Source organism: Gadus morhua, chromosome 20 (genome assembly GCF_902167405.1).
Source record: "Gadus morhua chromosome 20, gadMor3.0, whole genome shotgun sequence".
In the NCBI taxonomy this organism is placed as follows: Eukaryota; Metazoa; Chordata; class Actinopteri; order Gadiformes; family Gadidae; genus Gadus; species Gadus morhua.
Genome location: NC_044067.1, coordinates 11593757 through 11605316, shown reverse-complemented (window position 1 = coordinate 11605316; position 11560 = coordinate 11593757).

Genomic DNA, 11560 nt, shown 5'->3' with positions numbered 1-11560 from the left:
CACAATCATGGCCATTTTTGATGGATGTAATACACCGGCTGAAGGCACCCATATGGCTTAAGGTCAGCAAAATGTTCCAAGAAGAAATAGTTCTTTATCGAAATACTCATGAAGGGTAAAAGCACAGAAAATAGTTGTTACCTACAGATGGTGGAAATACAAAAAACACAAATATGTAAATGTTATTTTCTAAGTAATGGTACAATAACATTGAGAATCAAGTATCCTACAACAAACTTCCCTACCAAAATAGGGCTTCATGACTTAAACAATGTCGGTACGCTTTGACGATTGTATTTGGCCGTCCTTAATTTCCATAGGTGCAGGTCAATGATTTGACATTTTTTTTCCCAAGGCACATGACAAACATGAGCCTACCTATGAAGTATAGGTGGACAATGTGTTTATTTTGCTTTAAATTCACGTCAACCTTTTTCCTTGAACTTGCAAAGTAACGAAATAGAAAAAGGTTTTCTGTAGGCTACCTCGGTTGTCGTCAGCTCACCTATGTTACTTTTTTTGGCACACCATGTGAAATAGACAGAGATGAGTTAAGAAGTAGACTCAGCAAGCTTTCCACTGTCTGGTTTTAAACCGGTTCAAAGGGAAAAAAGAACTATCCACCTGAATAATTTCTTCATCCATTATTCAGTTTCCACAGACTACTGTCCATCTACTGCAACTCCTTGAAATCAGAAGACATTGCCGTTCTGTGAAATGTTGTGTTTGCTTTCTAATTATTTTTTCTATTGAGTGCGACTCTACCTCAAACGCAGCTGACCAAGAAAGCAAGGTCAATAGTCTGCTTCATTCATGCTCAGTGGGCCTGCACACCCTTGGCTGTGAAATTGCAGAACAGCAAGCGAGGCAATAACAGGGTGAGTTCGAAAACAATCAGAGAGCACATCTGCCTACAAACACATCCACCAATGGTCCTGTGTCTGGCCCTGCCTCTCTCATTTATAGGCTCCTCATTTGCCATTTGTGTGTGTGCGTGCGTGCGTGCGTGCGCGCGCGCTCACGCCTGCTGTGCATTATTGTGTTTGGTTAGGTGGAGAAACTCAGATATTAAAAAAATCACATAACACGTTGAACCATACACCCAGACTCATAAATACAGACACGACACTCAAACAGTGATCCATTCGCCATCCTTGACCTTGTTGGAAAACGGCAGGCAGACGGGTAAACAGCTCTGCCTCACCGCGCCTCACTACAACGCTCCACACACCAATCACACGTGGCCTCTCGCCACCTCCAGAATCATCGTGCCACATTTGTTATTGCGTTTTGACGGTCTACTATGAGTCCTAGATTCATCAGAGTGACATGTGTTCCCCCCCCCCACCCCCCCTGAGGGACGGATTGGGCTAAGGAGGGCCTCCGAATCGGAGGTAAACAAACCACATTCACTTGTGGAGGGAGATGGAGCCAGCAACAACATCCAAGGTGAAGGAGACCCTGTCTTGGTTGATAAGAAAAACTAACCACAGCAATGTGCCACTCTATCTAGCGCTCTAGCCCTCTTGCAACTAATATAACACCTAATATTCAAGTGTAATTAAACCCCAAAAATCGTTTTGACAGTTCAATTGAAACCCGTTGTGCTTGGGTCTCACAAGTGTTGGTATACCAACACAGAGTTTTTTTTCTACAAAAATGAATCGAGATGGTACCAGAAAAATTCTTCGTAGAATTGTAAGAGGGGTGCTACTGCTAGGGTTTATTTTTCCCCTTGCATCCTTTCTCGAGCCGGTGTAATGTTCTGTGAACGTTTTTTTCGTCTAATCTTCCGGCCGTAAGTTATCCTGCAAGAACAGGCTTTTGCTTATCCTGACATTTTAGTAGTTCTGTAGAGTTCGGTTGGTCGACCGCGAAGTGACCCATGGGCTCCCCGTGTGGCAGTTTGCGGTGCTGCAGTCGTCACGTTGCTTTGGGCGGACCAGGGAGCTCCCCGATGACTAGTGGAACTACTTCATTTCCGTTGATCACTGCTGTTCCACCTCGGGGAGTAGGAGCTGTGATTGCTCTCTCAGCAGTCCGCCCTGCTGCTGCTGCTGCAAGCAGGCAGCCCGCTATCTCTTTGGTCTGCCGTGACAGATCTTTGATTATACGACACACGTGCTGCGTGCGTTTTCTTTTGTCCCAGGCTATTTTCGCTCATTGAGCGTGACTTCGTGGAACAGCCAACACACACACACACACACACACACACACACACACACACACACACACACACACACACACACACACACACACACACACACACACACGCACACACACGCACGCACACGCACACACACGCACAGACTCTCACGATTTATGAACACATACAGTTAGTTGGTTTATGAATACATTCATAAATCACATTATCATTGCATTTCCATTAAGGCATTTACCAGAGGCATGACTGACAGGTCAGGTGAGACAGAGAGCAATCAATCCTTACAACCAGAAAAGACATACTACTACAGAGTTAGAGTTAATATGGGATAGATGAGGTTTAATATTATTTTGTAGAATTAGTAGTTAATATAGTATTTTGGGCCATTTTACACATTACGATCACATCAGAGCGATAAAAGGCCTCCTATAAAGGCTTAATTTGGCACTGTGATGGATGTTGAGCATACAGATGTTTCATTACCATATTGTCAATATGATTACTCGTAGCTCATATATTTGGGAGCTTGTTGTGCAAACTTGTTTGTTCTTCTGAGGCACAGTAACCTCAATGCAATCCCCCACAGCCCAGTGATGGAAAGCCTTTGTAGATACTCCAAACATTCCACATAGTTTTCATCTTCATTCACAAATCCACTGGGTATATGGTGTTTCATATAAAGAAAATCTTGGTTTAATTAATTTTAACTTAAATCGTGAATTAGCAACTTGAAATAAAAACCTCAAAATAAGTGCTCAAATACAGAAGGGCATTGGGCAGTGGCTGCATTATATGTATGCGTTGTTAAACTCTTGCACTCACTCAGAATTATCATCATTCAAGCCTTTCGTGTAGCGTCCATTTTATGTCACAGTGGCATTTCTTGAGAGGCTTTTGGTGAAAAACTTCTTCAAAGTTCGAAAGATATCCTGCCTGAGACAAAATTCACAACGACATGTTGCCTTATGCCATATGTAGCTACCCTGCAGGACTAACATTGGAAACTCAATAGGAGATCATGGGGGGAAGATGTTGCCCTGAACCTGACAGGTCAGGTTCAGAAAAGGGGAGGGGGCTGAAAAGGGGACAGAAAGTTGGAGGGGAAAGGATGGGGGACAAAAGAGAGCCTGTAGAGAGACAACCCGAACGTTACCCCCAATTATTGTCTAACTAGCTAGTTTTGGCTACCAGCCTTTTGGTTGTTTTGGGCACCCTTCCAACCCCGTTATTAGCCTGTATTCTGGGGTCATAAAACCCGGTTCTCCAATTAAACTTCAGCCACGTGTCCTCATCCTTCAGCGAGCTAGCAAGCCGTGTGGAGGAGCCGCGAGTGCTTCAATATTTTGAATGACCACAATTAAAACCAATGAATTAACACGATAATCAGTAGCACATTAGGATGCTGAATTACCTGGTTTAGAAAGAGCGGCATGGGTGGCAAGGGTTCGGCATGGGTGGCATGGGTTCACAAATGTTACCATTTGTGAACCTTAACTCTTTTCTAACGAAGGACCTAGATGCTTGCTGGCCTCTGAGGAATTAGAAAAGGGATAATATGTTGAACATGTACTAACTCATTATTGGGATTTAAGAAGGGGCGACGACCTTGAATGTTGTTCTAGGAATCAAGGCAACACTCTTGAATCAAAGCATGCTAAGTTGATCTGCAACTCACATTTATCTTTTATTAGATATTGTCCATCATTATGTTGTGTACATTAAATGTAGCTATGCCGCTAAAGCAAGCCAAAAAGAGACTTAAAATAGAGACCGTCAGTTATAGTGTTGGTAGACTGAAAAGACAGAATGCAAACATTATTCTCTAGTATGAATCTGTAGCTGTATCTTTTCTGTCTCTCATTGTGACATGTTTTTTCCCATTAACCTATGAACATGCATACGCTATATCAGGGATTGGCAACCCAGGCACGCGTGCCACCACTGGCATGGGGCAGCATAATCATTGGCACACTTGATAAAAATAATATATTATTATTATTTAAAAAAATTCACAGCACAATGCGGCAGGATAATCATTACTACCGATTTTTTTTTGCCCTTTATTCTGTTTTGGGCATTTCCTCCCAGTGCAAATATGTTTCAATTAGTTACAGAAAGCAGTGTTCTGAAATGGGATCAATTAAGAGTTTTTAAACCTACGTTGTGAGTAACAGAGAAGAAAATATTTAAAATATTGTTGCAAGTGGCCTGTATGCATCGCCTTCACATGGTATTGCAAAGTTGTACATGCCTTATGTGGCTGGTTTCAACATCCTCATATATTCTCGTTTTTCACATTTCTCACAGTGCAAATATGTTTTTGAATGAGTTTCTGAAAATGTTTTTTTAAGATGGGACATTAGAATTTGTAAGCCCATGTTGCAAATATAACAACCAAAAAAATGTTAATGCATGATTGTGGACTATATGGAAATAGTACAATTCCAGTTCTTCTGGAAATGTTTTTGGTCGCTGTGTCATAATTCAGCTACATTTTTTATATATTGTTGCTTAAGGCACACTCATTAACGAGAAAATGTCAAACTGGCACTGCATGTTGAAAAGGTTGCTGACCCCTGCGCTACATAAACCCAAACCTAGCTATTGGAGGGCCACTAGGGGGAGCTCATTTCTCAGACCAATGTTATATCCCCAATGCCAGAGAGACAGAGATGGGGAGTCTGTCCTCTGCTTGGGTAACGTCTTTCAGGTGAGATGTTTCACCAAGGTCCTTACTGCCTGTCACTCAAGATCCCAGGACACTCGTTGCAAGAGTAGGGGTGCCAACCCTTGTATCCTGGTCACAATTCCACCCAGGTTCTTCTACTAACCTGGCCACCTAATCCTCCACTGGTGTCTAATTAGATTGCAACATCCCTCGCCTCTAGACTGTGATAGCCAGTATTCTGGCGCATACTGGCTGCTGGGTATCACCTCGCTAGATGTTGCACACCGGTAATGGTTAAGGTGTTATATTGCCCCAAACACATACAAACTATGTTAAGTGCTTCACGTGCCTTAGAAAATGCAACCACAATTATAATTCTGTACTATGATCACTCAGGATAGTAATTCCAGTGTTACAAGTGGTTTTATGTATTGATATATTGATCAGACATTTACAATTATTTGGTTTCAAATTATGCATACATTTTGTTGAATGTAACAATGTATCGGAAACTACTATAGGGCAAAGATTGCCATTATGGAAAGCATCTCAATAACATACATAAAGCAAAATCAACAACCACTATTGTCTTCCTACAACAGCTGCTGCTTTCAAATGATGGCTGTCAAATGTATGACTTTCAGATAAGCCTTAAACTTTTCAATGTCCCGTGAGGATAACCTTCAGCCACATGTATTGTGTTCTAAGGGCTTCACTTCATAGCCTTGGGAGACCATCCAATTATTCAAGTTTGTGTTTCACATCATGTTCTCAATGAATAGCAGCCATGCCTTGGCTGGGGAGCAATTGCAATTCCACATAAGGGCCACACTTACAAGGTGTATTTGTCATTTATTTGAACTCCCTCCCCCTTGTGCTGACTGATCATTTCATTTTAGAAATGTTGAGAAAGGCTTTTAACGGGCTCAAGGCCAGACTGATTCAGAGAGAACCTGAATGTGTACTCACAAGATCAGGATGCATTCATGCAATGCTAACTACTGAAGTACAGTAATGGGTTGGTCATTACTGAGTATAAGCCGATACTAAGGTGACTCATTTAAGGCCGGCAGTCAAACAGCGCTTTCTGCGCCTCAAGTCTGAAACTCTATTTAGCATCAAGTAAATTAGCTTCCACAAATGATTCTGCATGCAACTGGGAATTAGTGTCATTTCAGTGATCCGTGAAAGCTGGCAGCTGTAAGGTGTCATGTGGGGGACCCTTTTCCCCTCCCCATCCATCCTGACACAAAGCTGGTTGTACCCCCCTAAGCGGCTTTGTAGGGGTCACACGGTTGACAGCCTGCCGAGCAGATGTTGACATGTCTCTTTTCAGTGCTTAACACTTTGTTGAAATCCTTTAGCAGGTTGATTGAGAAGGAATACATACCGATCACAGGCTGAACCCATCTTTAATGTGGCTGGTCAAAATATATTTTGTGTTTAAACCTTCAATAGCCTTAATATGTGTCATAGACTTTTGAATCACAACCGTTAATCTGATACGGGGCCGGGTTTGATACCATGACCAAACAGAGGAGCGCACTATTGGAGCGCTGTTGAGGCATTTTTACAGCACATGTGATGATGGAAATTAAAGGTGCATTACAGCTTGAAGTGGCATCTAGTGGTGAGGTTTCAATACTGTTAAACAGCAATTTTTGTCCATTATCCATGTCTCCAGTTTGAGGGCATTTTAGTTTGACTATTGTTTAGGGCATGGTACTTTTTTATTTGTCTCTTGTTTAGAAGTATTGACCAAACAATGACAATATAGAGAGAAGTGCTGCTGCTTGACTCTCATGGGTAGGTATACATCGCTAGACACACAGACTCACACCGCTGATCACGTCTTTAGTTCCCTGTGTCACATCACTGTAGTTCAGAGCATGAATATCTGTTCTGAATTTCCAATATATTTCCGAGGCCTTCACCAGGATGATGTGACTGAGGGGAGGCTGTTACATTTCTTTACATATCTCATAAATCAATTCATTGATTTAACAATGCAATCGCCTCAGAAGGGCTAAATAACTAAATAAATAATAACTTAGCCTGAGATGAATTGGATGTGCAATCTGCCAATCGCTCCGTGAACATCCAGAAGAGTAGCAAATTAAATTTTCCTAATTCTGAATTGTGCTGTCAAATTCCTGCATGACGTTGTGCATGAGCAATAGGAAACATTCTGACAATATCGCATCATCCTCATCACATCAGCACCCCTTTTGCATGAAACCTTCCAGATAATGTCAGGCGGTCCTTCTTTCCCTATGACAAAAAATAACAGTTTAGAGCAGGCTCACACTCCAAAATTCGCTAAATTGCAGGCAATAGAGACAACTAACAGGTTGGTACCTCAGTATCTCTTTGTCCGATATTAATGTGACCCTGCAAAACTCTAATGGCAGAGCATGAGAATTGGCTGAAGATTTTCAATGGATTCAACATCATAACCTTCAGCACTAAGAATTTAGTTGACATTTTCAGGGTGTTCTGGATCAAGTTGCATGTGCAGTTGCCCTTTGCGATGTGTTGTCCGACTTTTTATTAAAAACTGATTCTAAGATATCAACAATTAGTTTGTCGATAGCTCCGCTGTAGAATGGGTTCCTAGTAAAATTCCAATAACCCATATTCAACCCCCTCGTCTTCTTGGAAGTATTGGACTTTGTGTGGATATAATCTAGCCTGGTCCTACCAGACTCTCGTACTTCATTTCATCTGCAGAGTCACTGCTGTGTCCCCCACTGTACAGCGTCAGCCAAATTCAACGGGGTATTAAGTTTTCATGGCTTTCCGAGCCAAAAACGTAATACCCCGTTGAATTTGGCTGACGCTGTACAGTGGGGGACACACACACATTTCCTGCCAATGGAAATGTACAGTTTTTAAATGTTTGCGGTCTTGATTCATGTTTAAAGTTTATCAACGTCAGCTGGCTAGCGCGATGAACACATACCGGAACAGGCGGGGCTGTATTATTTGAACCGGAAGTACGTCACACAGCTTAGTGCATATAGCCTATTGACAAAAGTTAACTCACTTGAATGTGGGTGTCTGATAAAGTTTAAAACTATTGAATCTGCCCAGTGCCACTCTGGATCTGCCATAACCAATTGCTAACGTTTGGCCGGGAATCATGTTGCACGCAGGCTGTAAACAAACCAAACACTGTGCGTGAAGATGTACATCAATGAGAGCTGACTTTAACGTCATTGTTCTCAGCCACTCCCTCTGTTCGCTGATTGGACGTAGGAAATTTGGACGGAGAAAACCCACTAACATACCGCAGACCCAGACGTAGTACTGAAGGGAAATTCAAATTGAACGGAAGTACTTAGGCGGGCGTAGCCAGGCTAGATATAAACTGGCTTTGCCTGAATTTGATGCATCACAACAGACAAAAAAATATACTGAGTATGTTTTAGTTCTGTAGGTAAACACTCCTGGCTGTAAGGCGATAGGAAATTTTGAACTAAAGCTTGCTTTTTGTTCTTTCATATTACATTTTTGTGGCAAGGGCTCTGGTGCTTCTTTGTTTTTGCATGGGTTTCCAGGACCTTACACATTGAGAAAAATTTGATTTTTCCGCCCAGTGTGAGCTGTACTTGTAAATCATTTATTTTACGCTGGTATTAGCTCGTCCGAGTATGTATTGTCATCCTCCTCGTCCCCCATTTCGCAAAACACCAAAAAAAGAAAAAGAAAAAGAATGTCACCTCTAGCCTAACTAAACTGGTTGTGGGTGAGGATGCACAGAGCAGACTGACAGCCGCCTGCATTTCCGCTATAAGGTATACATATCCAGAAAGAAGAAAATAAAGCAGTATAAGAAACCGAAGTAAGATTATATTTTATTCCCGGTCAATAAAATTATAATCCCGGGAAAATTAGGACATGTGGAAAACCATAATTGTAAATTAGCATGATCGTTATGTTACTTGTGGCAATTTCATTCCGAAGAATTGTCACCTGTATGCAATTTAAATAAAATAACTTGTCCATGAACACGATTTATAACATGAGTCACACCACATGGTGGGGAAGACAACAACTCCATTGATCCCATGGTACCTCACAACATCAGCAAATGATTGATTTGATTGAACAAGTGCTAGTGGCAAAAATGACAGATCCTACCTTTGAGGCGCCGTGTTTGATGAGCTTGAGAATTCCCATGGTCAAGCAGGGCAAGGGTGAATGACTGAAATGTATATATATATTCTATTCTCATGTCACCTCCGGGGCTCAGTGGTTTAGTCCTCTTTATGGAAGATTTAAGAATACCAGGACAGAATGGCCATTCATTACGGTGGGGAACAGAGATGACATAGTGAACTGAGGACTGTCCCTATAGGCACAGTGCACTGAATGAAGACCTCATGAATCAAATGATGTCGGCCAGCTGTGATGGGAGCTAAATAAACCTTGGTGTTCTGGCACTGTCGTTGATTAAAAATAAAATGTTATAACAGTTAAATCGTTGACACGCTAATCTATTCCAGGGAACCACAAGAGAAATGTGGATTTAAATTCAATGAGATAGTGTTTCATCAGTATGGCAATGGAGCAAAGGAAATCAAATAAAAAATATATGTTGCTTAAATAAGTTTGGAAAGACAGTTCAGTTTGATGTTCACAATACAGTATCAAGGTTATTGTTCTTCTTTACCATACGTGTCTTGATTCGGTTAATAATGACACCTTTCAATCCTTAATCATCAGTTGAGATGTCTCCAAAAATAGCTGTATACATTAAGATCAAATCCAGGTCGCACTTATGTTTTGATTACGCAGTATTTCAAATGAACGGATCGCAACAAAACATTTCTGTAACGATATTTTCCTAAAACTCTGCCAATTGGATTTATTCTCGAAGGGGAACACAATTTATCTTAACAACCAAGAATTGAATACCCATTTTCTTAGCTGGGCGAGAAGTGCATCACAATCCCAATAGCTAACAAAGAAACTTTGAAACCCCATCCAGGCAGAGCGTTGTGTGTGTGTGGGTCCATGTACCTCTCCATTACCGATAACTGTCAGCTCTGGTAATTGACTCTTACAGTGCACTACAAGGCCCTCCCTGCAGACTCCACACACAATTTAAGCTCCTGTTCTGCTAGGACTAGGATGGATGGCTTAGGTGTGTGTATGTGTGTGTGCGTGTGTGTCTGTCTGAATGTATGTGTGTGCGGGGAGGAGGGGCATATTCAGTCCCTTTCAAACACATTGAAGTAATTAGACTTTCAAAGAGCGAGTGCTAGTTCAAACACACATCACAATGGCCTGCCATGCACCAGTGAGTCCCTTAGCTAATTAGGTTGGTACAGGTGCCGTAACATTGACATAGGGTACCAAATTCAGATGTATCTCGTTGTAAAGAAAACATTAAAAAAACGATGTATTTCGCAGGTGCCGTTTGTCAGTTTAATCAATTTGATGGCGTGACATTGAACAAGCATCAAGCGGTATATGGTGACAACACCGTGACCCCTTTCTGTCTGCAGCGGGAGAGCATCAGGTGTGAGTCAAGGTAATAGTCACTGTCGTATATCCAATGCCGTTACGAGCCAAGAGACAATCTTCTCGTCCACCGATAAGAGTAAGAAAGCAAAGAAGAAGGAGGCTTTGCCAGTAAAGGGCAGCAGCTAGACTGTCAAAGTGAATAATCATCACTGACCATGAGAGTTAGCTTGTTTTTCTTTGCTTTTTCGGGGTCTGGCCGAGCTTTAGCCAGTGTGTGTGTGTGTGTGTGTGTGTGTGTGTGTGTGTGTGTGTGTGTGTGTGTGTGTGTGTGTGTGTGTGTCTGTGTGTGTGTGTGTGTATTTGCATGTTTTGCTCAATAAAACCCAATGTTTATTTAAATTGGGATTTTCCGAGGTTCATTGTACTAGCCCCTGCCCTAAGTCATACAAAAGTACTTACTACCATCCCGGTCGCGACTTACAAACCCCCCTCCACCCATATCCCTTTGCAAAGAAAATGGCTAGACGGATAGCTGTGGTTATTGCTTCTGCCAGAGCCCATGTCATGCCGTTGGTCTGCCAGACAAAGAGACTGAGGTGAGGAAAGAGGAGCAAGAGAATGGTCAAATTTAATAACCCCACCACACCAAGCAAACAAAGAACTGGTACATTGAAAATCATTGGTAATGAAACTTTTTCTCGCCAAAATATTTTAGATGTGAATGGTTGCAAAAAATAAATCTTCTTTAAAGAAGGAGGACTTTGAAGGACTGACTTTTCTGCCCATTTTCAGGCCATGTAGATACTCAAAAGGTTTATGAATATTTTATAGTTATTTAACATGTAATACTATTCCACATAACTTCCTTACTGCATATGACATTCAGTAGTCCAGGGTCACAAATCTCATTTGGTTATCGTAGTAAGATTGTTGTGTCCATTATCATTTTGTTGCAATGTATAATTCACCCATGGGCAACTTTATTTATTCAAAAGTAACAATTACTAGCCTTTGTAAGTTGTTTCTCAGTCCTACAGCTGTGATTCCTACAGCTTTAACTTGGTTGTGCAGCACTTAAATTAGAAGTTTCTGCAATATTGATTGTTGTTGTGATGCGTTGATTGTTTTCAGACTTATTTGGAGGTTGTGTCGGATAAAAGCATCTGGTAAATTACTAAATGTAAACATACCTCAACCTGCTCACCACTTATTTTCCGCTCCTCAAGGGCATAGACATTACCCTGCACCGTGTAACT